Here is a 26524-nt window from a genome sequence, read left to right as displayed (position 1 = left end):
GCCAGTCTCCCATGCCCGTACTTGCCGGGCAGCAGTCTGCGATCTGACAAGAACAGGCACATTCAGCTTAGGATAGCCGTAGACGGCTTCACACCCTGTATACTGTGGATTTAAGCATCAATAAATCCTTTTCGGAATCGGAGCGGAAGGCGGCTACAGAGCAAAATGTCAACAACACCTGGGATTCCCAGCCAGTCTCCCATGCTAGTACTTACCGGGCCCTAAGCTGGGTAGCAGTCTGCGATCTGACGAGAGCAGGCGCGTTCAGCTTAGGATGGCCGTTGACAGCTTCACGCCCTTTATACTGTGCATTTAAGCATCAATAAATCCTTTTCCGAATCGGAGCGGAAGGCGGCTACAGAGCAAAATGTCAACTGCACCCGGGATTCCCAGCCAGTCTCCCATGCTGGTACTTACCAGGCCCTAAGCTGGGTAGCAGTCTGCGATCTGACGAGAGCAGGCGCGTTCAGCTTTGGATGGCCGTTTACAGCTTCACACTTTGTATACTGTGCATTTAAGCATCAATAAATCCTTTTCGGAATCGGAACTGAAGGCGGCATAAGAGCAAAATGTCAACGGCAACCGGGATTCCCAGCCAGTCTCCCATGCCAGTACTTACCGGGCCCTAAGCTGGGTAGCAGTCTGCGATGTGACGAGAGCAGGCGCGTTCAGCTTAGGATGGCCATTGACAGCTTCATGATTTTTATACTGCGCATTTAACCCCTTAAGGACCAAGGACGTACCGGTACGTCCTTGGTCCTGCTCTTCTGATATCACGCGGGGTTACACAGTAACCCCGCGTCATATCATGGCGGGCCCGGCGTCATAGTGAAGCCGGGACCCGCCTCTAATAGCGCGCAGCGCCGATCGCGGCGCCGCGCGCTATTAACCCTTTAGCCGCGCGCTCAAAGCTGAGCCGCGCGGCTAAAAGTGAAAGTGAAAGTTCCCGGCTAGCTCAGTCGGGCTGTTCGGGATAGCCGCGGCTAATCGCGGCATCCCGAACAGCTGACAGGACAGCGGGAGGGCCCCTACCTGCCTCCTCGCTGTCCGATCGCCGAATGACTGCTCAGTGCCTGAGATCCAGGCATGACCAGTCATCCGGCAGATTCGTCGATCACTGGTTTCCTATGAGAAACCAGTGATCAATGATGAAGATCAGTGTGTGCAGTGTTATAGGTCCCTATGGGACCTATAACACTGCAAAAAAAAAGTGAAAAAAAAAAGTGAATAAAGATCATTTAACTCCTCCCCTATTAAAAGTTTGAATCACCCCCCTTTTCCAATAATAAAAAAAACACAGTGTAAATAAAAATAAAAATAAACATATGTGGTATCACCGCGTGCGGAAATGTCCGAATTATAAAAATATATCATTAATTAAACCGCTCGGTCAATGGCGTGCGCGCAAAAAAATTCCAAAGTCCAAAATAGTGCATTTTTGGTCACTTTTTATATCATTTAAAAATGAATAAAAAGTGATCAATAAGTCCTATCAATACAAAAATGGTACCGTTAAAAACTTCAGATCACGGCGCAAAAAATGAGGGCTCATACCGCCCCATACACGGAAAAATAAAAAAGTTATAGGGGTCAGAAGATGACAATTTTAAACGTATTAATTTTCCTGCATGTAGTTATGATTTTTTCCAGAAGTCCGACAAAATCAAACCTATATAAGTAGGGTATCATTTTAATCGTATGGACCTACAGAATACATATCAGGTGTCATTTTTACCGAAAAATGTACTACGTAGAAACGGAAGCCCCCAAAAGTTACAAAACAGCGTTTTTTTTTCAATTTTGTCGCACAATGATTTTTTTTCCCGCTTCACCATAGATTTTTGAGCAAAATGACAGACGTCATTACAAAGTAGAATTGGTGGCGCAAAAAATAAGCCATCATATGGATTTTTAGGTGTAAATTTGAAAGAGTTATGATTTTTTAAAGGCCAGGAGCAAAAAACGAAAATGCAAAAACGGAAAAACCTCCGGTCCTTAAGGGGTTAAGCATCAATAAATCCTTTTTCGGAATCGGAGCGGAAGGCGGCAACAGAGCAAAATGTCAACTGCACCCGGGATTCCCAGCCAGTCTCCCATGCCGGTACTTACTGAGCCCTAAGCTGGGTAGCAGTCTGCAATCTGACGAGAGCAGGCACGTTCAGCTTAGGATGGCCGTTGACAGCTTCTCGCCCTTAATACTGTGCATTTAGGCATCAATAAATCTTTTTCGGAATCGGAACGGAAGGCGGCAACAGAGCAAAATGTCAACGGCAGCCGAGATTCCCAGCCAGTGTCCCATGCCAGTACTTACCAGGCCCTAAGCTGGGTAGCAGTCTTCGATCTGACGAGAGCAGGCACGTTCAGCTTAGGATGGCCATTGACAGCTTCATGATTTTTATACTGTGCATTTAAGCATCAATAAATCCTTTTCGGAATCGGAACGGAAGGCGGCAACAGAGCAAAATGTCAACTGCACCCGGGATTCCCAGCCAGTCTCCCATGCCGGTACTTAATGGGCCCTAGGCTGGGTAGCAGTCTGCGATCTGACGAGAGCAGGCGCGTTCAGCTTAGGATGGCCATTGACAGCTTCATGCTTTTTATACTGTGCATTTAAGCATCAATAAATCCTTTTCGGAATCGGAACGGAAGGCGGCAACAGAGCATAATGTCAACTGCACCCGGGATTCCCAGGTGCATTTAAGCATCAATAAATATTTTTATTAATCGGAGAGGAAGGCGGCAACAAAGCAAAATGTCAACGGCACCTTGGATTGCCAGCCAGTCTCCCATGCCGGTAACTGCCGGGCAGCGGTCTGCGATCTGAGGAGAGCAGGCACGTTCAGGCTTAGGATGGCCGTTGACAGCTTCACACCCTGTGTATTGTGGATTTAAGCATAAATAAATCCTTTTCCGAATCGGAGCGGAAGGCGGCAACAGATTAAAATGTCAACTGCACCCGGGATTCCCAGCCAGTCTCCCATGCTGGTACTTACCAGGCCCTAAGCTGGGTAGAAGTCTGCGATCTGACGAGAGCAGGCGCGTTCAGCTTAGGATGGCCATTGACAGCTTCACACTTTGTATACTGTGAATTTAAGTATCAATAAATAATTTTCGGACTCGTAGCAGAAACAGAGCAAAATGTCAACTCCACCTGGGATTCCCAGCCAGTCTCCCATGCTGGTACTTACCAGGCCCGAAGCTAGGTAGCAGTCTGCGATCTGACGAGAACAGGCGCATTCAGCTTAGGATGGCCGTAGACATCTTCACACCCTGTATACTGTGGATTTAAGCATCAATAAATCCTTTTCGGAATCAGAGCGTAAGGCGGCAACAGAGCAAAATGTCAACGACACCTGGGATTCCCAGCCAGTCTCCCATGCTGGTACTTACTGGGCCCTAAGCTGGGTAGCAGTCTGCGATCTGACGAGAGCAGGCACGTTCAGCTTAGGATGGCCGTTGACAGCTTCTTGCCCTTTATACTGTGCATTTAAGCATCAATAAATCGTTTTCGGAATTGGAAACGGAAGGCGGCAACAGTGCAAAATGTCAACGGTAGCCGGGATTCCCAGCCAGTGTCCCATGCCGGTACTTACCGGGCCCTAAGATCTGTACCAGTCTGCGATCTGACAAGAGCAGGCGCGTTAAGCTTAGGATGGCCGTCGACAGCTTCACACCTTGTATACTGTGGATTTAAGCATCAATAAATTCTTTTCGGAATCGGAGCGGAAAGCAGCAATAGAGCAAAATGTCAACGGCACCCGGGATTCCCAGCCAGTCTCCCATGCTGGTACTTACCGGGCCCTAAGCTAGGTAGCAGTCTGCGATCTGACGAGAGCAGGCGCGTTCAGCTTAGGATGGCCATTGACAGCTTCATGCTTTTTATACTGTGCATTTAAGCATCAATAAATCCTTTTCGGAATCGGAGAGGAAGGCGGCTACAGAGCAAAATGTCAACAACACCTGCGATTCCCAGCCAGTCTCCCATGCTGGTACTTACCGGGCCCTAAGCTGGGTAGCAGTCTGCAATCTGACGAGAGCAGGCGCGTTCAGCTTAGGATGGCCGTTGACAGCTTCACGCCCTTTATACTGTGCATTTAAGCATCAATAAATCCTTTTCGGAATCGGAACTGAAGGCGGCATAAGAGCAAAATGTCAACGGCAATCGGGATTCCCAGCCAGTCTCCCATGCCAGTACTTACCGGGCCCTAAGCTGGGTAGCAGTCTGCGATTTGACGAGAGCAGGCGCGTCCAGCTTAGGATGGCCATTGACAGCTTCATGATTTTTATACTGCGCATTTAAGCATCAATAAATCCTTTTTCGGAATCGGAGCGGAAGGCGGCAACAGAGCAAAATGTCAACTGCACCCGGGATTCCCAGCCAGTCTCCCATGCCGGTACTTACTGAGCCCTAAGCTGGGTAGCAGTCTGCAATCTGACGATAGCAGGCGCGTTCAGCTTAGGATGGCCGTTGACAGCTTCTCGCCCTTTATACTGTGCATTTAGGCATCAATAAATCCTTTTCGGAATCGGAAACGGAAGGCGGCAACAGAGCAAAATGTCATCGGCAGCCGGGATTCCCAGCCAGTGTCCCATTCCGGTACTTACCGGGCCCTAAGATCTGTACCAGTCTGCGATCTGACAAGAGCAGGCGCGTTAAGCTTAGGATGGCCGTCGACAGCTTCACACCTTGTATACTGTGGATTTAAGCATCAATAAATTATTTTCGGAATCGGAGCGGAAGGCGGCAACAGAGCAAAAGGTCAACGACACCTGGGATTCCCAGCCAGTCTCCCATGCTGGTACTTACCGGGCCCTAAGATCTGTACCAGTCTGCGATCTGACGAGAACAGGCGCATTCAGCTTAGGATGGCCGTTGACAGGTTCACACTTTGTATACTGTGCATTTAAGCATCAATAAATCCTTTTCGGAATCGGAACCGGAACGGAAGGCGGCAACAGAGCAAAATGTCAACGGCAGCCGGGATTCCCAGCCAGTGTCCCATGCCGGTACTTACCGGGCCCTAAGATCTGTACCAGTCTGCGATCTGACGAGAGCAGGCGCGTTAAGCTTAGGATGGCCGTTGACAGCTTCACACTTTGTATACTGTGGATTTAAGCATCAATAAATAATTTTCGGAATCAGAGCAGAAACAGAGCAAAATGTCAACTGCACCCGGGATTCCCAGCCAGTCTCCCATGCTGGTACTTACCAGGCCCGAAGCTGGGTAGCAGTCTGCGATCTGACGAGAACAGGCGCATTCAGCTTAGGATGGCTGTAGACATCTTCACACCCTGTATACTGTGGATTTAAGCATCAATAAATCATTTTCGGAATCGGAGCGTAAGGCGGCAACAGAGCAAAAGGTCAACGACACCTGGGATTCCCAGCCAGTCTCCCATGCTGGTACTTACCGGGCCCTAAGCTGAGTAGCAGTCTGCGATCTGACGAGAGCAGGCACGTTCAGCTTAGGATGCCCGTTGACAGCTTCTCGCCCTTCATACTGTGCATTTAAGCATCAATAAATCCTTTTCGGAATCGGAAACGGAAACGGAAGGCGGCAACAGAGCAAAATGTCAACGGCAGCCGGGATTCCCAGCCAGTGTCCCATGCCGGTACTTACCGGGCCCAAAGATCTGTACCAGTCTGCGATCTGACAAGAGCAGGCGCGTTAAGCTTAGGATGGCCGTCGACAGCTTCACACCTTGTATACTGTGGATTTAAGCATCAATAAATTCTTTTCGGAATCGGAGCGGAAGGCAGCAATAGAGCAAAATGTCAACGGCACCCGGGATTCCCAGCCAGTCTCCCATGCCAGTACTTACCAGGCCCTAAGCTGGGTAGCAGTCTGCGATCTGACGAGAGCAGGCGCGTTCAGCTTAGGACAGCCATTGACAGCTTCATGCTTTTTATACTGTGCATTTAAGTATCAATAAATCCTTTTCGGAATCGGAGAGGAAGGCAGCAACAGAGCAAAATGTCAATAGCACCTTGGATTGCCAGCCAGTCTCCCATGCCCGTACTTGCCGGGCAGCAGTCTGCGATCTGACAAGAACAGGCACATTCAGCTTAGGATAGCCGTAGACGGCTTCACACCTTGTATACTGTGGATTTAAGCATCAATAAATTATTTTCGGAATCGGAGCGGAAGGCAGCAATAGAGCAAAATGTCAACCGCACCCGGGATTCCCAGCCAGTCTCCCATGCCAGTACTTACCGGGCCCTAAGCTGGGTAGCAGTCTGCGATCTGACGAGAGCAGGCACGTTCAGCTTAGGTCAGCCATTGACTGCTTCATGCTTTTTATACTGTGCATTTAAGCATCAATAAATCCTTTTCGGAATCGGAGAGGAAGGCGGCAACAGAGCAAAATGTCAATAGCACCTTGGATTGCCAGCCAGTCTCCCATGCCCGTACTTGCCGGGCAGCAGTCTGCGATCTGACAAGAACAGGCACATTCAGCTTAGGATAGCCGTAGACGGCTTCACACCCTGTATACTGTGGATTTAAGCATCAATAAATCCTTTTCGGAATCGGAGCGGAAGGCGGCTACAGAGCAAAATGTCAACAACACCTGGGATTCCCAGCCAGTCTCCCATGCTGGTACCTACCGGGCCCTAAGCTCGGTAGCAGTCTGCGATCTGACGAGAGCAGGCGCGTTTAGCTTAGGATGGCCGTTGACAGCTTCACGCCCTTTATACTGTGCATTTAAGCATCAATAAATCCTTTTCCGAATCGGAGCGGAAGGCGGCAACAGATTAAAATGTCAACTGCACCCGGGATTCCCAGCCAGTCTCCCATGCTGGTACTTACCAGGCCCTAAGCTGGGTATCAGTCTGCGATCTGACGAGAGCAGGCGCATTCAGCTTAGGATGGCCGTTGACACGTTCACACTTTGTATACTGTGTATACTGTGCATTTAAGCATCAATAAATCCTTTTCGGAATCGGAACGGAAGGCGGCAACAGAGCAAAATGTCAACGGCAGCCGGGATTCCCAGCCAGTGTCCCATGCCGGTACTTACCGGGCCCTAAGATCTGTACCAGTCTGCGATCTGACGAGAGCAGGCGCGTTAAGCTTAGGATGGCCGTTGACAGCTTCACACCTTGTATACTGTGGATTTAAGCATCAATAAATTCTTTTCGGAATCGGAGCGGAAGGCAGCAATAGAGCAAAATGTCAATGGCAACCGGTATTCCCAGCCAGTCTCCCATGCCAGTACTTACCGGGCCCTAAGCTGGGTAGCAGTCTGCAATCTGACGAGAGCAGGCGCGTTCAGCTTAGGATGGCCATTGACAGCTTCATGCTTTTTATACTGTGCATTTAAGCATCAATAAATCCTTTTCGGAATCGGAGAGGAAGGCGGTAACAGAGCAAAATGTCAATAGCACCTTGGATTGCCAGCCAGTCTCCCATGCCCGTACTTGCCGGGCAGCAGTCTGCGATCTGACAAGAACAGGCACATTTAGCTTAGGATAGCCGTAGACGGCTTCACACCCTGTATACTGTGGATTTAAGCATCAATAAATCCTTTTCGGAATCGGAGCGGAAGGCGGCTACAGAGCAAAATGTCAACAACACCTGGAATTCCCAGCCAGTCTCCCATGCTGGTACTTACCGGGCCCTAAGCTGGGTAGCAGTCTGCGATCTGACGAGAGCAGGCGCGTTCAGCTTAGGATGGCCGTTGACAGCTTCACGCCCTTTATACTGTGCATTTAAGCATCAATAAATCCTTTTCCGAATCGGAGCGGAAGGCAGCAACAGATTAAAATGTCAACTGCACCCAGGATTCCCAGCCAGTCTCCCATGCTGGTACTTACCAGGCCCTAAGCTGGGTAGCAGTCTGCGATCTGACGAGAGCAGGCGCGTTCAGCTTAGGATGGCCGTTGACAGCTTCACACTTTGTATACTGTGCATTTAAGCATCAATAAATCCTTTTCGGAATCGGAACTGAAGGCGGCATAAGAGCAAAATGTCAACCGGGATTCCCAGCCAGTCTCCCATGCCAGTACTTACCGGGCCCTAAGCTGCTTAGCAGTCTGCGATGTGACAAGAGCAGGCGTTTTCAGCTTAGGATGGCCATTGACAGCTTCGTGATTTTTATACTGCGCATTTAAGCATCAATAAATCCTTTTTCGGAATCGGAGCGGAAGGCGGCAACAGAGCAAAATGTCAACTGCACCCGGGATTCCCAGCCAGTCTCCCATGCCGGTACTTACTGGGCCCTAAGCTGGGTAGCAGTCTGCAATCTGACGAGAGCAGGCGGGTTCAGCTTAGGATGGCCGTTGAAAGCTTCTCGCCCTTTATACTGTGCATTTAGGCATCAATAAATCCTTTTCGGAATCGGAACGGAAGGCGGCAACAGAGCAAAATGTCAACGGCAGCCGAGATTCCCAGCCAGTGTCCCATGCCAGTACCTACCAGGCCCTAAGCTGGGTAGCAGTCTGCGATCTGACGAGAGCAGGCGCGTTCAGCTTAGGATGTCCATTGACAGCTTCCTGATTTTTATACTGTGCATTTAAGCATCAATAAATCCTTTTCGGAATCGGAACGGAAGGCGGCAACAGAGCAAAATGTCAACGACACCCGGGATTCCCAGCCAGTCTCCCCTGCTGGTACTTACCAGGCCCTAAGCTGGATAGCAGTCTGCGATCTGACGAGTGCAGGCACGTTCAGCTTAGGATGGCCATTGACAGCTTCTCGCCCTTTATACTGTGCATTTAAGCATCAATAAATCCTTTTCGGAATCGGAAACGGAAGGCGGCAACAGAGCAAAATGTCATCGGCAGCCGGGATTCCCAGCCAGTGTCCCATGTCGGTACTTACCGGGCCCTAAGATCTGTACCAGTCTGCGATCTGAAAAGAGCAGGCGCGTTAAGCTTAGGATGGCCGTCGACAGCTTCACACCTTGTATACTGTGGATTTAAGCATCAATAAATTATTTTCGGAATCGGAGCGGAAGGCAGCAATAGAGCAAAATGTCAACCGCACCTGGGATTCCCAGCCAGTCTCCCATGCCAGTACTTACCGGGCCCTAAGCTGGGTAGCAGTCTGCGATCTGACGAGAGCAGGCACGTTCAGCTTAGGACAGCCATTGACAGCTTCATGCTTTTTATACTGTGCATTTAAGCATCAATAAATCCTTTTCGGAATCGGAGAGGAAGGCGGCAACAGAGCAAAATGTCAATAGCACCTTGGATTGCCAGCCAGTCTCCCATGCCCGTACTTGCCGGGCAGCAGTCTGCGATCTGACAAGAACAGGCATATTCAGCTTAGGATAGCCGTAGACGGCTTCACATCCTGTATACTGTGGATTTAAGCATCAATAAATCCTTTTCGGAATCGGAGCGGAAGGCGGCTACAGAGCAAAATGTCAACAACACCTGGGATTCCCAGCCAGTCTCCTATGCTGGTACCTACCGGGCCCTAAGCTGGGTAGCAGTCTGCGATCTGACGAGAGCAGGCGCGTTCAGCTTAGGATGGCCGTTGACAGCTTCACGCCCTTTATACTGTGCATTTAAGCATCAATAAATCCTTTTCCGAATCGGAGCGGAAGGCGGCAACAGATTAAAATGTCAACTGCACCCGGGATTCCCAGCCAGCCTCCCATGCTGGTACTTACCAGGCCCTAAGCTGGGTATCAGTCTGCAATCTGACGAGAGCAGGCGCATTCAGCTTAGGATGGCCGTTGACAGGTTCACACTTTGTATACTGTGCATTTAAGCATCAATAAATCCTTTTCGGAATCGGAACGGAACGGAAGGCGGCAACAGAGCAAAATGTCAACGGCAGCCGGGATTTCCAGCCAGTGTCCCATGCCGGTACTTACCGGGCCCTAAGATCTGTACCAGTCTGCGATCTGACGAGAGCAGGCGCGTTAAGCTTAGGATGGCCATTGACAGCTTCACACCTTGTATACTGTGGATTTAAGCATCAATAAATTCTTTTCGGAATCGGAGCGGAAGGCAGCAATAGAGCAAAATGTCAATGGCAACCGGTATTCCCAGCCAGTCTCCCATGCCAGTACTTACCGGGCCCTAAGCTGGGTAGCAGTCTGCAATCTGACGAGAGCAGGCGCGTTCAGCTTAGGATGGCCATTGACAGCTTCATGCTTTTTATACTGTGCATTTAAGCATCAATAAATCCTTTTCGGAATCGTGACGGAAGGCGGCAACAGAGCAAAATGTCAACTGCACCCGGATTCCCAGCCAGTCTCCCATGCCGGTACTTACTGGGCCCTAAGCTGGGTAGCGGTCTGCGATCTGACGAGAGCAGGCGCGTTCAGCTTAGGATGGCCGTTGACATCTTCACGCCTTGTATATTGTGGATTTAAGCATCAATAAATATTTTTATTAATCGGAGAGGAAGGCGGCAACAGAGCAAAATGTCAATGGCACCTTGTATTGCCAGCCAGTCTCCCATGCCGGTAACTGCCGGGCAGCAGTCTGTGATCTGAGGAGAGCAGGCACGTTCAGGCTTAGGATGGCCGTTGACAGCTTCACACCCTGTGTATTGTGGATTTAAGCATCAATAAATCCTTTTCCGAATCGGAGCGGAAGGCGGCAAAAGATTAAAATGTCAACTGCACCCGGGATTCCCAGCCAGTCTCCCATGCTGGTACTTACCAGGCCCTAAGCTGGGTAGAAGTCTGCGATCTGACGAGAGCAGGCGCGTTCAGCTTAGGATGGCCATTGACAGCTTCACACTTTGTATACTGTGGATTTAAGCATCAATAAATAATTTTCGGACTCGTAGCAGAAACAGAGCAAAATGTCAACTCCACCCGGGATTCCCAGCCAGTCTCCCATGCTGGTACTTACCAGGCCCGAAGCTGGGTAGCAGTCTGCGATCTGACGAGAACAGGCGCATTCAGCTTAGGATGGCCGTAGACATCTTCACACCCTGTATACTGTGGATTTAAGCATCAATAAATCCTTTTCGGAATCGGAGCGTAAGGCGGCAACAGAGCAAAATGTCAACGACACCTGGGATTCCCAGCCAGTCTCCCATGCTGGTACTTTCCGAGCCCTAAGCTGGGTAGCAGTCTGCGATCTGACGAGAGCAGGCATGTTCAGCTTAGGATGGCCGTCGACAGCTTCTTGCCCTTTATACTGTGCATTTAAGCATCAATAAATCCTTTTCCGAATCGGAGCGGAAGGCGGCAACAGATTAAAATGTCAACTGCACCCGGGATTCCCAGCCAGTATCCCATGCTGGTACTTACCAGGCCCTAAGCTGGGTATCAGTCTGCGATCTGACGAGAGCAGGCGCATTCAGCTTAGGATGGCCGTTGACACATTCACACTTTGTATACTGTGCATTTAAGCATCAATAAATCCTTTTCGGAATCGGAACGGAAGGCGGCAACAGAGCAAAATGTCAACGGCAGCCGGGATTCCCAGCCAGTGTCCCATGCCGGAACTTACCGGGCCCTAAGATCTGTACCAGTCTGCGATCTGACGAGAGCAGGCGCGTTAAGCTTAGGATGGCCGTTGACAGCTTCACACCTTGTATACTGTGGATTTAAGCATCAATAAATTCTTTTCGGAATCGGAGCGGAAGGCAGCAATAGAGCAAAATGTCAATGGCAACCGGTATTCCCAGCCAGTCTCCCATGCCAGTACTTACCGGGCCCTAAGCTGGGTAGCAGTCTGCAATCTGACGAGAGCAGGCGCGTTCAGCTTAGGATTGCCATTGACAGCTTCATGCTTTTTATACTGTGCATTTAAGCATCAATAAATCCTTTTCGGAATCGGAGAGGAAGGCGGTAACAGAGCAAAATGTCAATAGCACCTTGGATTGCCAGCCAGTCTCCCATGCCCGTACTTGCCGGGCAGCAGTCTGCGATCTGACAAGAACAGGCACATTCAGCTTAGGATAGCCGTAGACGGCTTCACACCCTGTATACTGTGGATTTAAGCATCAATAAATCCTTTTCGGAATCGGAGCGGAAGGCGGCTACAGAGCAAAATGTCAACAACACCTGGGATTCCCAGCCAGTGTCCCATGCTGGTACTTACCGGGCCCTAAGCTGGGTAGCAGTCTGCGATCTGACGAGAGCAGGCGCGTTCAGCTTAGGATGGCCGTTGACAGCTTCACGCCCTTTATACTGTGCATTTAAGCATCAATAAATCCTTTTCCGAATCGGAGCGGAAGGCAGCAACAGATTAAAATGTCAACTGCACCCGGGATTCCCAGCCAGTCTCCCATGCTGGTACTTACCAGGCCCTAAGCTGGGTAGCAGTCTGCGATCTGACGAGAGCAGGCGCGTTCAGCTTAGGATGGCCGTTGACAGCTTCACACTTTGTATACTGTGCATTTAAGCATCAATAAATCCTTTTCGGAATCGGAACTGAAGGCGGCATAAGAGCAAAATGTCAACCGGGATTCCCAGCCAGTCTCCCATGCCAGTACTTACCGGGCCCTAAGCTGCTTAGCAGTCTGCGATGTGACAAGAGCAGGCGTGTTCAGCTTAGGATGGCCATTGACAGCTTCGTGATTTTTATACTGCGCATTTAAGCATCAATAAATCCTTTTTCGGAATCGGAGCGGAAGGCGGCAACAGAGCAAAATGTCAACTGCACCCGGGATTCCCAGCCAGTCTCCCATGCCGGTACTTACTGGGCCCTAAGCTGGGTAGCAGTCTGCAATCTGACGAGAGCAGGCGCGTTCAGCTTAGGATGGCCGTTGACAGCTTCTCGCCCTTTATACTGTGCATTTAGGCATCAATAAATCCTTTTCGGTATCGGAACGAAAGGCGGCAACAGAGCAAAATGTCAACGGCAGCCGAGATTCCCAGCCAGTGTCCCATGCCATTACTTACCAAGCCCTAAGCTGGGTAGCAGTCTGCGATCTGACGAGAGCAGGCGCGTTCAGCTTAGGATGGCCATTGACAGCTTCATGATTTTTATACTGTGCATTTAAGCATCAATAAATCCTTTTCGGAATCGGAACGAAAGGCGGCAACAGAGCAAAATGTCAACGACACCCGGGATTCCCAGCCAGTCTCCCCTGCTGGTACTTACCAGGCCCTAAGCTGGATAGCAGTCTGCGATCTGACGAGTGCAGGCACGTTCAGCTTAGGATGGCCGTTGACAGCTTCTCGCCCTTTATACTGTGCATTTAAGCATCAATAAATCCTTTTCGGAATCGGAAACGGAAGGCGGCAACAGAGCAAAATGTCAACGGCAGCCGGGATTCCCAGCCAGTGTCCCATGTCGGTACTTACCGGGCCCTAAGATCTGTACCAGTCTGCGATCTGACAAGAGCAGGCGCGTTAAGCTTAGGATGGCCGTCGACAGCTTCACACCTTGTATACTGTGGATTTAAGCATCAATAAATTCTTTTCGGAATCGGAGCGGAAAGCAGCAATAGAGCAAAATGTCAACGGCACCCGGGGTTCCCAGCCAGTCTCCCATGCTGGTACTTACCGGGCCCTAAGCTGGGTAGCAGTCTGCGATCTGACGAGAGCAGGCGCGTTCAGCTTAGGATGGCCATTGACAGCTTCATGCTTTTAATACTGTGCATTTAAGCATCAATAAATCCTTTTCGGAATCGGAGAGGAAGGCGGCAACAGAGCAAAATGTCAATAGCACCTTGGATTGCCAGCCAGTCTCCCATGCCCGTACTTGCCGGGCAGCAGTCTGCGATCTGACAAGAACAGGCACATTCAGCTTAGGATAGCCGTAGACGGCTTCACACCCTGTATACTGTGGATTTAAGCATCAATAAATCATTTTCGGAATCAGAGCGGAAGGCGGCAACAGAGCAAAATGTCAACAACACCTGGGATTCCCAGCCAGTCTCCCATGCTAGTACTTACCGGGCCCTAAGCTGGGTAGCAGTCTGCGATCTGACGAGAGCAGGCGCGTTCAGCTTAGGATGGCCGTTGACAGCTTCAAGCTCTTTATACTGTGCATTTAAGCATCAATAAATCCTTTTCCGAATCGGAGCGGAAGGCAGCAACAGATTAAAATGTCAACTGCACCCGGGATTCCCAGCCAGTCTCCCATGCTGGTACTTACCAGGCCCTAAGCTGGGTAGCAGTCTGCGATCTGACGAGAGCAGGCGCGTTCAGCTTCGGATGGCCGTTGACAGCTTCACACTTTGTATACTGTGCATTTAAGCATCAATAAATCCTTTTCGGAATCGGAACTGAAGGCGGCATGAGAGCAAAATGTCAACGGCAACCGGGATTCCCAGCCAGTCTCCCATGCCAGTACTTACCGGGCCCTAAGCTGGGTAGCAGTCTGCGATGTGACGAGAGCAGGCGCGTTCAGCTTAGGACGGCCATTGACAGCTTCATGATTTTTATACTGCGCATTTAAGCATCAATAAATCCTTTTTCGGAATCGGAGCGGAAGGCGGCAACAGAGCAAAATGTCAACTGCACCCGGGATTCCCAGCCAGTCTCCCATGCCGGTACTTACTGAGCCCTAAGCTGGGTAGCAGTCTGCAATCTGACGAGAGCAGGCACGTTCAGCTTAGGATGGCCGTTGACAGCTTCTCGCCCTTTATACTGTGCATTTAGGCATCAATAAATCCTTTTCGGAATCGGAACGGAAGGCGGCAACAGAGCAAAATGTCAACGGCAGCCGAGATTCCCAGCCAGTGTCCCATGCCAGTACTTACCAGGCCCTAAGCTGGGTAGCAGTCTGCGATCTGACGAGAGCAGGCGCGTTCAGCTTAGGATGGCCATTGACAGCTTCATGATTTTTATACTGTGCATTTAAGCATCAATAAATCCTTTTCGGAATCGGAACGGAACGCGGCAACAGAGCAAAACGTCAACTGCACCCGGGATTCCCAGCCAGTCTCCCATGCCGGTACTTAATGGGCCCTAGGCTGGGTAGCAGTCTGCGATCTGACGAGAGCAGGTGCGTTCAGCTTAGGATGGCCATTGACAGCTTCATGCTTTTTATACTGTGCATTTAAGCATCAATAAATCCTTTTCGGAATCGGAACGGAAGGCGGCAACAGAGCATAATGTCAACTGCACCCGGGATTCCCAGGTGCATTTAAGCATCAATAAATATTTTTATTAATCGGAGAGGAAGGCGGCAACAAAGCAAAATGTCAACGGCACCTTGGATTGCCAGCCAGTCTCCCATGCCGGTAACTGCCGGGCAGCGGTCTGCGATCTGAGGAGAGCAGGCACGTTCAGGCTTAGGATGGCCGTTGACAGCTTCACACCCTGTGTATTGTGGATTTAAGCATCAATAAATCCTTTTCCGAATCGGAGCGGAAGGCGGCAACAGATTAAAATGTCAACTGCACCCGGGATTCCCAGCCAGTCTCCCATGCTGGTACTTACCAGGCCCTAAGCTGGGTAGAAGTCTGCGATCTGACAAGAGCAGGCGCGTTCAGCTTAGGATGGCCGTTGACAGCTTCACACTTTGTATACTGTGGATTTAAGTATCAATAAATAATTTTCGGACTCGTAGCAGAAACAGAGCAAAATGTCAACTCCACCCGGGATTCCCAGCCAGTCTCCCATGCTGGTACTTACCAGGCCCGAAGCTAGGTAGCAGTCTGCGATCTGACGAGAACAGGCGCATTCAGCTTAGGATGGCCGTAGACATCTTCACACCCTGTATACTGTGGATTTAAGCATCAATAAATCCTTTTCGGAATCGGAGCGTAAGGCGGCAACAGAGCAAAATGTCAACGACACCTGGGATTCCCAGCCAGTCTCCCATGCTGGTACTTTCCGAGCCCTAAGCTGGGTAGCAGTCTGCGATCTGACGAGAGCAGGCACGTTCAGCTTAGGATGGCCGTTGACAGCTTCTTGCCCTTTATACTGTGCATTTAAGCATCAATAAATCCTTTTCCGAATCGGAGCGGAAGGCGGCAACAGATTAAAATGTCAACTGCACCCGGGATTCCCAGCCAGTATCCCATGCTGGTACTTACCAGGCCCTAAGCTGGGTATCAGTCTGCGATCTGACGAGAGCAGGCGCATTCAGCTTAGGATGGCCGTTGACACATTCACACTTTGTATACTGTGCATTTAAGCATCAATAAATCCTTTTCGGAATCGGAACGGAAGGCGGCAACAGAGCAAAATGTCAACGGCAGCCGGGATTCCCAGCCAGTGTCCCATGCCGGTACTTACCGGGCCCTAAGATCTGTACCAGTCTGCGATCTGACGAGAGCAGGCGCGTTAAGCTTAGGATGGCCGTTGACAGCTTCACACCTTGTATACTGTGGATTTAAGCATCAATAAATTCTTTTCGGAATCGGAGCGGAAGGCAGCAATAGAGCAAAATGTCAATGGCAACCGGTATTCCCAGCCAGTCTCCCATGCCAGTACTTACCGGGCCCTAAGCTGGGTAGCAGTCTGCAATCTGACGAGAGCAGGCGCGTTCAGCTTAGGATTGCCATTGACAGCTTCATGCTTTTTATACTGTGCATTTAAGCATCAATAAATCATTTTCGGAATCGGAGAGGAAGGCGGTAACAGAGCAAAATGTCAATAGCACCTTGGATTGCCAGCCAGTCTCCCATGCCCGTACTTGCCGGGCAGCAGTCTGCGATCTGACAAGAACAGGCACATTCAGCTTAGGATAGCCGTAGACGGCTTCACACCCTGTATACTGTGGATTTAAGCATCAATAAATCCTTTTCGGAATCGGAGCGGAAGGCGGCTACAGAGCAAAATGTCAACAACACCTGGGATTCCCAGCCAGTGTCCCATGCTGGTACTTACCGGGCCCTAAGCTGGGTAGCAGTCTGCGATCTGACGAGAGCAGGCGGGTTCAGCTTAGGATGGCCGTTGACAGCTTCACGCCCTTTATACTGTGCATTTAAGCATCAATAAATCCTTTTCCGAATCGGAGCGGAAGGCAGCAACAGATTAAAATGTCAACTGCACCCGGGATTCCCAGCCAGTCTCCCATGCTGGTACTTACAAGGCCCTAAGCTGGGTAGCAGTCTGCGATCTGACGAGAGCAGGCGCGTTCAGCTTAGGATGGCCGTTGACAGCTTCACACTTTGTATACTGTGCATTTAAGCATCAATAAATCCTTTTCGGAATCGGAACTGAAGGCGGCATAAGAGCAAAATGTCAACCGGGATTCCCAGCCAGTCTCCCATGCCAGTACATACCGGGCCCTGAGCTGCTTAGCAGTCTGCGATGTGACAAGAGCAGGCGTGTTCAGCTTAGGATGGCCATTGACAGCTTCGTGATTTTTATACTGCGCATTTAAGCATCAATAAATCCTTTTTCGGAATCGGAGCGGAAGGCGGCAACAGAGCAAAATGTCAACTGCACCCGGGATTCCCAGCCAGTCTCCCATGCCGATACTTACTGGGCCCTAAGCTGGGTAGCAGTCTGCAATCTGACGAGAGCAGGCGCGTTCAGCTTAGGATGGCCGTTGACAGCTTCTCGCCCTTTATACTGTGCATTTAGGCATCAATAAATCCTTTTCGGAATCGGAACGGAAGGCGGCAACAGAGCAAAATGTCAACGGCAGCCGAGATTCCCAGCCAGTGTCCCATGCCAGTACTTACCAGGCCCTAAGCTGGGTAGCAGTCTGCGATCTGACGAGAGCAGGCGCGTTCAGCTTAGGATGGCCGTTGACAGCTTCACGCCCTTTATACTGTGCATTTAAGCATCAATAAATCCTTTTCCGAATCGGAGCGGAAGGCAGCAACAGATTAAAATGTCAACTGCACCCGGGATTCCCAGCCAGTCTCCCATGCTGGTACTTACCAGGCCCTAAGCTGGGTAGCAGTATGCGATCTGACGAGAGCAGGCGCGTTCAGCTTAGGATGGCCGTTGCCAGCTTCACACTTTGTATACTGTGCATTTAGGCATCAATAAATCCTTTTCGGAATCGGAACTGAAGGCAGCATAAGAGCAAAATGTCAACGGCAACCGGGATTCCCAGCCAGTCTCCCATGCCAGTACTTACCGGGCCCTAAGCTGGGTAGCAGTCTGCGATGTGACAAGAGCAGGCGCGTTCAGCTTAGGATGGCCATTGACAGCTTCATGATTTTTATACTGCGCATTTAAGCATCAATAAATCCTTTTTCGGAATCGGAGCGGAAGGCGGCAACAGAGCAAAATGTCAACTGCACCCGGGATTCCCAGCCAGTCTCCCATGCCGGTACTTACTGAGCCCTAAGCTGGGTAGCAGTCTGCAATCTGACGAGAGCAGGCGCGTTCAGCTTAGGATGGCCGTTGACAGCTTCTCGCCCTTTATACTGTGCATTTAGGCATCATTAAATCCTTTTCGGAATCGGAACGGAAGGCGGCAACAGAGCAAAATGTCAACGGCAGCCGGGATTCCCAGCCAGTGTCCCATGCCAGTACTTACCAGGCCCTAAGCTGGGTAGCAGTCTGCGATCTGACGAGAGCAGGCGCGTTCAGCTTAGGATGGCCATTGACAGCTTCATGATTTTTATACTGTGCATTTAAGCATCAATAAATCCTTTTCGGAATCGGAACGGAAGGCGGCAACAGAGCAAAATGTCAACTACTCCCGGGATTCCCAGCCAGTCTCCCATGCCGCTACTTAATGGGCCCTAGGCTGGGTAGCAGTCTGCGATCTGACGAGAGCAGGCGCGTTCAGCTTAGGATGGCCATTGACAGCTTCATGCTTTTTATACTGTGCATTTAAGCATCAATAAATCCTTTTCGTAATCGGAACGGAAGGCGGCAACAGGGCATAATGTCAACTGCACCCGGGATTCCCAGCCAGTCTCCCATGCCGGTACTTACTGGGCCCTAAGCTGGGTAGCAGTCTGCGATCTGACGAGAGCAGGCGCGTTCAGCTTAGGATGGCCGTTGACATCTTCACGCCTTGTATACTGTGGATTTAAGCATCAATAAATATTTTTATTAATCGAAGAGGAAGGCGGCAACAAAGCAAAATGTCAACGGCACCTTGGATTGCCAGCCAGTCTCCCATGCCGGTAACTGCCGGGCAGCAGTCTGCGATCTGAGGAGAGCAGGCACGTTCAGGCTTAGGATGGCCGTTGACAGCTTCACACCCTGTGTATTGTGGATTTAAGCATCAATAAATCCTTTTCCGAATCGGAGCGGAAGGCGGCAACAGATTAAAGTGTCAACTGCACCCGGGATTCCCAGACAGTCTCCCATGCTGGTACTTACCAGGCCCTAAGCTGGGTAACAGTCTGCGATCTGACAAGAACAGGCGCATTCAGCTTAGGATGGCCGTAGACATCTTCACACCCTGTATACTGTGGATTTAAGCATCAATAAATCGTAAGCGTAAGGAGGCAACAGAGCAAAAGGTCAACTGCACCTGGGATTCCCAGCCAGTCTCCCATGCTGGTACTTACCGGGCCCTAAGCTGGGTAGCAGTCTGCGATCTGACGAAAGCAGGCACGTTCAGCTTAGAATGGCCGTTGACAGCTTCTCGCCCTTTATACTGTGCATTTAAGCATCAATAAATCCTTTTCGGAATCGGAAACGGAAGGCGGCAACAGAGCAAAATGTCAACGGCAGCCGGGATTCCCAGCCAGTGTCCCATGCCGGTACTTACCGGCCCAAAGATCTGTACCAGTCTGCAATCTGACAAGAGCAGGCGCGTTAAGCTTAGGATGGCCGTCGACAGCTTCACATCCTGTATACTGTGGATTTAAGCATCAATAAATCCTTTTCGGAATCGGAGCGGAAGGCGGCTACAGAGCAAAATGTCAACGGCACCCGGGATTCCCAGCCAGTCTCCTATGCTGGTACCTACCGGGCCCTAAGCTGGGTAGCAGTCTGCGATCTGACGAGAGCAGGCGCGTTCAGCTTAGGATGGCCGTTGACAGCTTCACGCACTTTATACTGTGCATTTAAGCATCAATAAATCCTTTTCCGAATCGGAGCGGAAGGCGGCAACAGATTAAAATGTCAACTGCACCCGGGATTCCCAGCCAGTCTCCCATGCTGGTACTTACCAGGCCCTAAGCTGGGTATCAGTCTGCAATCTGACGAGAGCAGGCGCATTCAGCTTAGGATGGCCGTTGACAGGTTCACACTTTGTATACTGTGCATTTAAGCATCAATAAATCCTTTTCGGAATCGGAACGGAAGGCGGCAACAGAGCAAAATGTCAACCGCACCCGGGATTCCCAGCCAGTGTCCCATGCCGGTACTTACCGGGCCCTAAGATCTGTACCAGTCTGCGATCTAACGAGAGCAGGCACGTTCAGCTTAGGACAGCCATTGACAGCTTCATGCTTTTTATACTGTGCATTTAAGCATCAATAAATCCTTTTCGGAATCGGAGAGGAAGGCGGCAACAGAGCAAAATGTCAATAGCACCTTGGATTGCCAGCCAGTCTCCCATGCCCGTACTTGCCGGGCAGCAGTCTGCGATCTGACAAGAACAGGCATATTCAGCTTAGGATTTATTGATGCTTAAATGCACAGTATAAAAATCATGAAGCTGTCAATGGCCATCCTAAGCTGAACGCGCCTGCTCTCGTCAGATCGCAGAATGCTGGCCTGGTAAGTACTGGCATGGGAGACTGGCTGGGAATCCCGGGTGCCGTTGACATTTTGCTCTATTGCTGCCTTCCGCTCCGATTCCGAAAATAATTTATTGATGCTTAAATCCACAGTATACAAGGTGTGAAGCTGTCGACGGCCATCCTAAGCTTAACGCGCCTGCTCTTGTCAGATTGCAGACTGGTACAGATCTTTGGGCTTAGGATGGCCGTTGACAGCTTCACACCCTGTGTATTGTGGATTTAAGCATCAATAAATCCTTTTCCGAATCGGAGCGGAAGGCGGCAAAAGATTAAAATGTCAACTGCACCCGGGATTGCCAGCCAGTCTCCCATGCCCGTACTTGCCAGGCAGCAGTCTGCGATCTGACAAGAACAGGCACATTCAGCTTAGGATAGCCGTAGACGGCTTCACACCCTGTATACTGTGGATTTAAGCATCAATAAATCATTTTCGGAATCGAAGCGAAAGGCGGCTACAGAGCAAAAAGTGAACACCACCTGGGATTCCCAGCCAGTCTCCCATGCTGGTACTTAACGGGCCCTAAGCTGGGTAGCAGTCTGCGATCTGACGAGAGCAGGCGCGTTCAGCTTAGGATGGCCGTTGACAGCTTCACACTTTGTATACTGTGGATTTAAGCATCAATAAATAATTTTCGGAATCGGAGCAGAAGCAGAGCAAAATGTCAACTGCACCCGGGATTCCCAGCCAGTCTCCCATGCTGGTACTTACCAGGCCCGAAGCTGGGAAGCAGTCTGCGATCTGACGAGAACAGGCGCATTCAGCTTAGGATGGCCGTAGACATCTTCACACCCTGTATACTGTGGATTTAAGCATCAATAAATCCTTTTCGGAATCGGAGCGTAAGGCGGCAACAGAGCAAAATGTCAACGACACCTGGGATTCCCAGCCAGTCTCCCATGCTGGTACTTTCCGAGCCCTAAGCTGGGTAGCAGTCTGCGATCTGACGAGAGCAGGCACGTTCAGCTTAGGATGGCCGTTGACAGCTTCTTGCCCTTTATACTGTGCATTTAAGCATCAATAATTCCTTTTCGGAAATGGAAACGGAAGGCGGCAACAGTGCAAAATGTCAACGGCAGCCGGGATTCCCAGCCAGTGTCCCATGCCGGTACCTACCGGGCCCTAAGATCTGTACCAGTCTGCGATCTGACAAAAGCAGGCGCGTTAAGCTTAGGATGGCCGTCGACAGCTTCACACCTTGTATACTGTGGATTTAAGCATCAATAAATTCTTTTCGGAATCGGAGCGGAAAGCAGCAATAGAGCAAAATGTCAACGGCACCCGGGATTCCCAGCCAGTCTCCCATGCTGGTACTTACCGGGCCCTAAGCTGGGTAGTAGTCTGCGATCTGACGAGAGCAGGCGCGTTCAGCTTAGGATGGCCATTGACAGCTTCATGCTTTTTATACTGTGCATTTAAGCATCAATAAATCCTTTTCGGAATCGGAGAGGAAGGCGGCTACAGAGCAAAATGTCAACAACACCTGGGATTCCCAGCCAGTCTCCCATGCTGGTACTTACCGGGCCCTAAGCTGGGTAGCAGTCTGCAATCTGACGAGAGCAGGCGCGTTCAGGTTAGGATGGCCGTTGACAGCTTCACGCCCTTTATACTGTGCATTTAAGCATCAATAAATCCTTTTCCGAATCGGAGCGGAAGGCAGCAACAGATTAAAATGTCAACTGCACCCGGGATTTCCAGCCAGTCTCCCATGCTGGTACTTACCAGGCCCTAAGCTGGGTAGCAGTCTGCGATCTGACGAGAGCAGGCGCGTTCAGCTTAGGATGGCCGTTGACAGCTTCACACTTTGTATACTGTGCATTTAAGCATCAATAAATCCTTTTCGGAATCGGAACTGAAGGCGGCATAAGAGCAAAATGTCAACGGCAACCGGGATTCCCAGCCAGTCTCCCATGCCAGTACTTACCGTGCCCTAAGCTGGGTAGCAGTCTGCGATGTGACGAGAGCAGGCGCGTCCAGCTTAGGATGGCCATTGACAGCTTCATGATTTTTATACTGCGCATTTAAGCATCAATAAATCCTTTTTCGGAATCGGAGCGGAAGGCGGCAACAGAGCAAAATGTCAACTGCACCCGGGATTCCCAGCCAGTCTGCCATGCCGGTACTTACTGAGCCCTAAGCTGGGTAGCAGTCTGCAATCTGACGAGAGCAGGCGCGTTCAGCTTAGGATGGCCGTTGACAGCTTCTCGCCCTTTATACTGTGCATTTAGGCATCAATAAATCCTTTTCGGAATCGGAAACGGAAGGCGGCAACAGAGCAAAATGTCATCGGCAGCCGGGATTCCCAGCCAGTGTCCCATGCCGGTACTTACCGGGCCCTAAGATCTGTACCAGTCTGCGATCTGACAAGAGCAGGCGCGTTAAGCTTAGGATGGCCGTCGACAGCTTCACACCTTGTATACTGTGGATTTAAGCATCAATAAATTATTTTCGGAATCGGAGCGGAAGGCGGCAACAGAGCAAAAGGTCAACGACACCTGGGATTCCCAGCCAGTCTCCCATGCTGGTACTTACCGTGCCCAAAGATCTGTACCAGTCTGCGATCTGACGAGAACAGGCGCATTCAGCTTAGGATGGCCGTTGACAGGTTTACACTTTGTATACTGTGCATTTAAGCATCAATAAATCCTTTTCGGAATCGGAACCGGAACGGAAGGCGGCAACAGAGCAAAATGTCAACGGCAGCCGGGATTCCCAGCCAGTGTCCCATGCCGGTACTTACCGGGCCCTAAGATCTGTACCAGTCTGCGATCTGACGAGAGCAGGCGCGTTAAGCTTAGGATGGCCGTTGACAGCTTCACACTTTGTATACTGTGGATTTAAGCATCAATAAATAATTTTCGGAATCGGAGCAGAAACAGAGCAAAATGTCAACTGCACCCGGGATTCCCAGCCAGTCTCCCATGCTGGTACTTATCAGGCCCGAAGCTGGGTAGCAGTCTGCGATCTGACGAGAGCAGGCGCATTCAGCTTAGGATGGCCGTAGACATCTTCACACCCTGTATACTGTGGATTTAAGCATCAATAAATCCTTTTCGGAATCGGAGCGTAAGGCGGCAACAGAGCAAAAGGGCAACAACACCTGGGATTCCCAGCCAGTCTCCCATGCTGGTACTTACCGGGCCCTAAGCTGGGTAGCAGTCTGCGATCTGACGAGAGCAGGCACGTTCAGCTTAGGATGCCCGTTGACAGTTTCTCGCCCTTTATACTGTGCATTTAAGCATCAATAAATCCTTTTCGGAATCGGAAACGGAAGGCGGCAACAGAGCAAAATGTCAACGGCAGCCGGGATTCCCAGCCAGTGTCCCATGCCGGTACTTACCGGGCCCAAAGATCTGTACCAGTCTGCGATCTGACAAGAGCAGGCGCGTTAAGCTTAGGATGGCCGTCGACAGCTTCACACCTTGTATACTGTGGATTTAAGCATCAATAAATTCTTTTCGGAATCGGAGCGGAAGGCAGCAATAGAGCAAAATGTCAACGGCACCCGGGATTCCCAGCCAGTCTCCCATGCCAGTACTTACCAGGCCCTAAGCTGGGTAGCAGTCTGCGATCTGACGAGAGCAGGCGCGTTCAGCTTAGGACAGCCATTGACAGCTTCATGCTTTTTATACTGTGCATTTAAGCATCAATAAATCCTTTTTTGGAATCGGAGAGTAAGGCAGCAACAGAGCAAAATGTCAATAGCACCTTGGATTGCCAGCCAGTCTCCCATGCCCGTACTTGCCGGGCAGCAGTCTGCGATCTGACAAGAACAGGCACATTCAGCTTAGGATAGCCGTAGACGGCTTCACACCTTGTATACTGTGGATTTAAGCATCAATAAATTATTTTCGGAATCGGAGCGGAAGGCAGCAATAGAGCAAAATGTCAACCGCACCCGGGATTCCCAGCCAGTCTCCCATGCCAGTACTTACCGGGCCCTAAGCTGGGTAGCAGTCTGCGATCTGACGAGAGCAGGCACGTTCAGCTTAGGACAGCCATTGACAGCTTCATGCTTTTTATACTGTGCATTTAAGCATCAATAAATCCTTTTCGGAATCGGAGAGGAAGGCGGCAACAGAGCAAAATGTCAATAGCACCTTGGATTGCCAGGCAGTCTCCCATGCCCGTACTTGCCGGGCAGCAGTCTGCGATCTGACAAGAACAGGCACATTCAGCTTAGGATAGCCGTAGACGGCTTCACACCCTGTATACTGTGGATTTAAGCATCAATAAATCCTTTTCGGAATCGGAGCGGAAGGCGGCTACAGAGCAAAATGTCAACAACACCTGGGATTCCCAGCCAGTCTCCCATGCTGGTACCTACCGGGCCCTAAGCTGGGTAGCAGTCTGCGATCTGACGAGAGCAGGCGCGTTCAGCTTAGGATGGCCGTTGACAGCTTCACGCCCTTTATACTGTGCATTTAAGCATCAATAAATCCTTTTCCGAATCGGAGCGGAAGGCGGCAACAGATTAAAATGTCAACTGCACCCGGGATTCCCAGCCAGTCTCCCATGCTGGTACTTACCAGGCCCTAAGCTGGGTATCAGTCTGCAATCTGACGAGAGCAGGCGCATTCAGCTTAGGATGGCCGTTGACATGTTCACACTTTGTATACTGTGCATTTAAGCATCAATAAATCCTTTTCGGAATCGGAACGGAACGGAAGGCGGCAACAGAGCAAAATGTCAACGGCAGCCGGGATTCCCAGCCAGTGTCCCATGCCGGTACTTACCGGGCCCTAAGATCTGTACCAGTCTGCGATCTGACGAGAGCAGGCGCGTTAAGCTTAGGATGGCCGTTGACAGCTTCACACCTTGTATACTGTGGATTTAAGCATCAATAAATTCTTTTCGGAATCAGAGCGGAAGGCAGCAATAGAGCAAAATGTCAATGGCAACCGGTATTCCCAGCCAGTCTCCCATGCCAGTACTTACCGGGCCCTAAGCTGGGTAGCAGTCTGCAATCTGACGAGAGCAGGCGCGTTCAGCTTAGGATGGCCATTGACAGCTTCATGCTTTTTATACTGTGCATTTAAGCATCAATAAATCCTTTTCGGAATTGGAGGGGAAGGCGGTAACAGAGCAAAATGTCAATAGCACCTTGGATTGCCAGCCAGTCTCCCATGCCTGTACTTGCCGGGCAGCAGTCTGCGATCTGACAAGAACAGGCACATTCAGCTTAGGATAGCCGTAGACGGCTTCACACCCTGTATACTGTGGATTTAAGCATCAATAAATCCTTTTCGGAATCGGAGCGGAAGGCGGCTACAGAACAAAATGTCAACAACACCTGGGATTCCCAGCCAGTCTCCCATGCTGGTACTTACCGGGCCCTAAGCTGGGTAGCAGTCTGCGATCTGACGAGAGCAGGCGCGTTCAGCTTAGGATGGCCGTTGACAGCTTCACGCCCTTTATACTGTGCATTTAACCATCAATAAATCCTTTTCCGAATCGGAGCGGAAGGCAGCAACAGATTAAAATGTCAACTGCACCCGGGATTCCAAGCCAGTCTCCCATGCTAGTACTTACCAGGCCCTAAGCTGGGTAGCAGTCTGCGATCTGACGAGAGCAGGCGCGTTCAGCTTAGGATGGCCGTTGACAGCTTCACACTTTGTATACTGTGCATTTAAGCATCAATAAATCCTTTTCGGAATCGGAACTGAAGGCGGCATAAGAGCAAAATGTCAACCGGGATTCCCAGCCAGTCTCTCATGCCAGTACTTACCGGGCCCTAAGCTGCTTAGCAGTCTGCGATGTGACAAGAGCAGGCGTGTTCAGCTTAGGATGGCCATTGACAGCTTCGTGATTTTTATACTGCGCATTTAAGCATCAATAAATCCTTTTTCGGAATCGGAGCGGAAGGCGGCAACAGAGCAAAATGTCAACTGCACCCGGGATTCCCAGCCAGTCTCCCATGCCGGTACTTACTGGGCCCTAAGCTGGGTAGCAGTCTGCAATCTGACGAGAGCAGGCGCGTTCAGCTTAGGATGGCCGTTGACAGCTTCTCACCCTTTATACTGTGCATTTAGGCATCAAT

At 50.5% G+C, this 26524-nt stretch overlaps 13 pseudogenes; all 13 read right to left on the bottom strand.

Annotated features, from left to right (window-relative positions):
* Positions 1 to 166: 166 nt before the first annotated feature.
* Positions 167 to 286, bottom strand: LOC130315282 (5S ribosomal RNA; annotated as a pseudogene).
* Positions 287 to 3746: 3460 nt separating this feature from the next.
* LOC130351983 (5S ribosomal RNA) lies at positions 3747 to 3866 on the bottom strand (annotated as a pseudogene).
* Positions 3867 to 5774: 1908 nt separating this feature from the next.
* LOC130353002 (5S ribosomal RNA) lies at positions 5775 to 5894 on the bottom strand (annotated as a pseudogene).
* A 1671-nt stretch (positions 5895 to 7565) lies between these two features.
* LOC130316410 (5S ribosomal RNA) lies at positions 7566 to 7685 on the bottom strand (annotated as a pseudogene).
* A 1682-nt stretch (positions 7686 to 9367) lies between these two features.
* LOC130333376 (5S ribosomal RNA) lies at positions 9368 to 9487 on the bottom strand (annotated as a pseudogene).
* A 2480-nt stretch (positions 9488 to 11967) lies between these two features.
* On the bottom strand, positions 11968 to 12087 carry LOC130352184 (5S ribosomal RNA; annotated as a pseudogene).
* Positions 12088 to 12169: 82 nt separating this feature from the next.
* LOC130351900 (5S ribosomal RNA) lies at positions 12170 to 12289 on the bottom strand (annotated as a pseudogene).
* A 1088-nt stretch (positions 12290 to 13377) lies between these two features.
* On the bottom strand, positions 13378 to 13497 carry LOC130322687 (5S ribosomal RNA; annotated as a pseudogene).
* A 272-nt stretch (positions 13498 to 13769) lies between these two features.
* Positions 13770 to 13889, bottom strand: LOC130315271 (5S ribosomal RNA; annotated as a pseudogene).
* Positions 13890 to 19659: 5770 nt separating this feature from the next.
* On the bottom strand, positions 19660 to 19779 carry LOC130317622 (5S ribosomal RNA; annotated as a pseudogene).
* A 4198-nt stretch (positions 19780 to 23977) lies between these two features.
* LOC130353001 (5S ribosomal RNA) lies at positions 23978 to 24097 on the bottom strand (annotated as a pseudogene).
* Positions 24098 to 24762: 665 nt separating this feature from the next.
* On the bottom strand, positions 24763 to 24882 carry LOC130352376 (5S ribosomal RNA; annotated as a pseudogene).
* Positions 24883 to 25765: 883 nt separating this feature from the next.
* On the bottom strand, positions 25766 to 25885 carry LOC130321033 (5S ribosomal RNA; annotated as a pseudogene).
* Between the last annotated feature and the right edge of the window lie 639 nt (positions 25886 to 26524).

Source organism: Hyla sarda, chromosome 1 (assembly GCF_029499605.1).
Source record: "Hyla sarda isolate aHylSar1 chromosome 1, aHylSar1.hap1, whole genome shotgun sequence".
NCBI classification, from domain to species: Eukaryota; Metazoa; Chordata; class Amphibia; order Anura; family Hylidae; genus Hyla; species Hyla sarda.
Note: the sequence above shows the minus strand (reverse complement) of the source record. Positions and strands in the feature narration are given on the sequence as shown.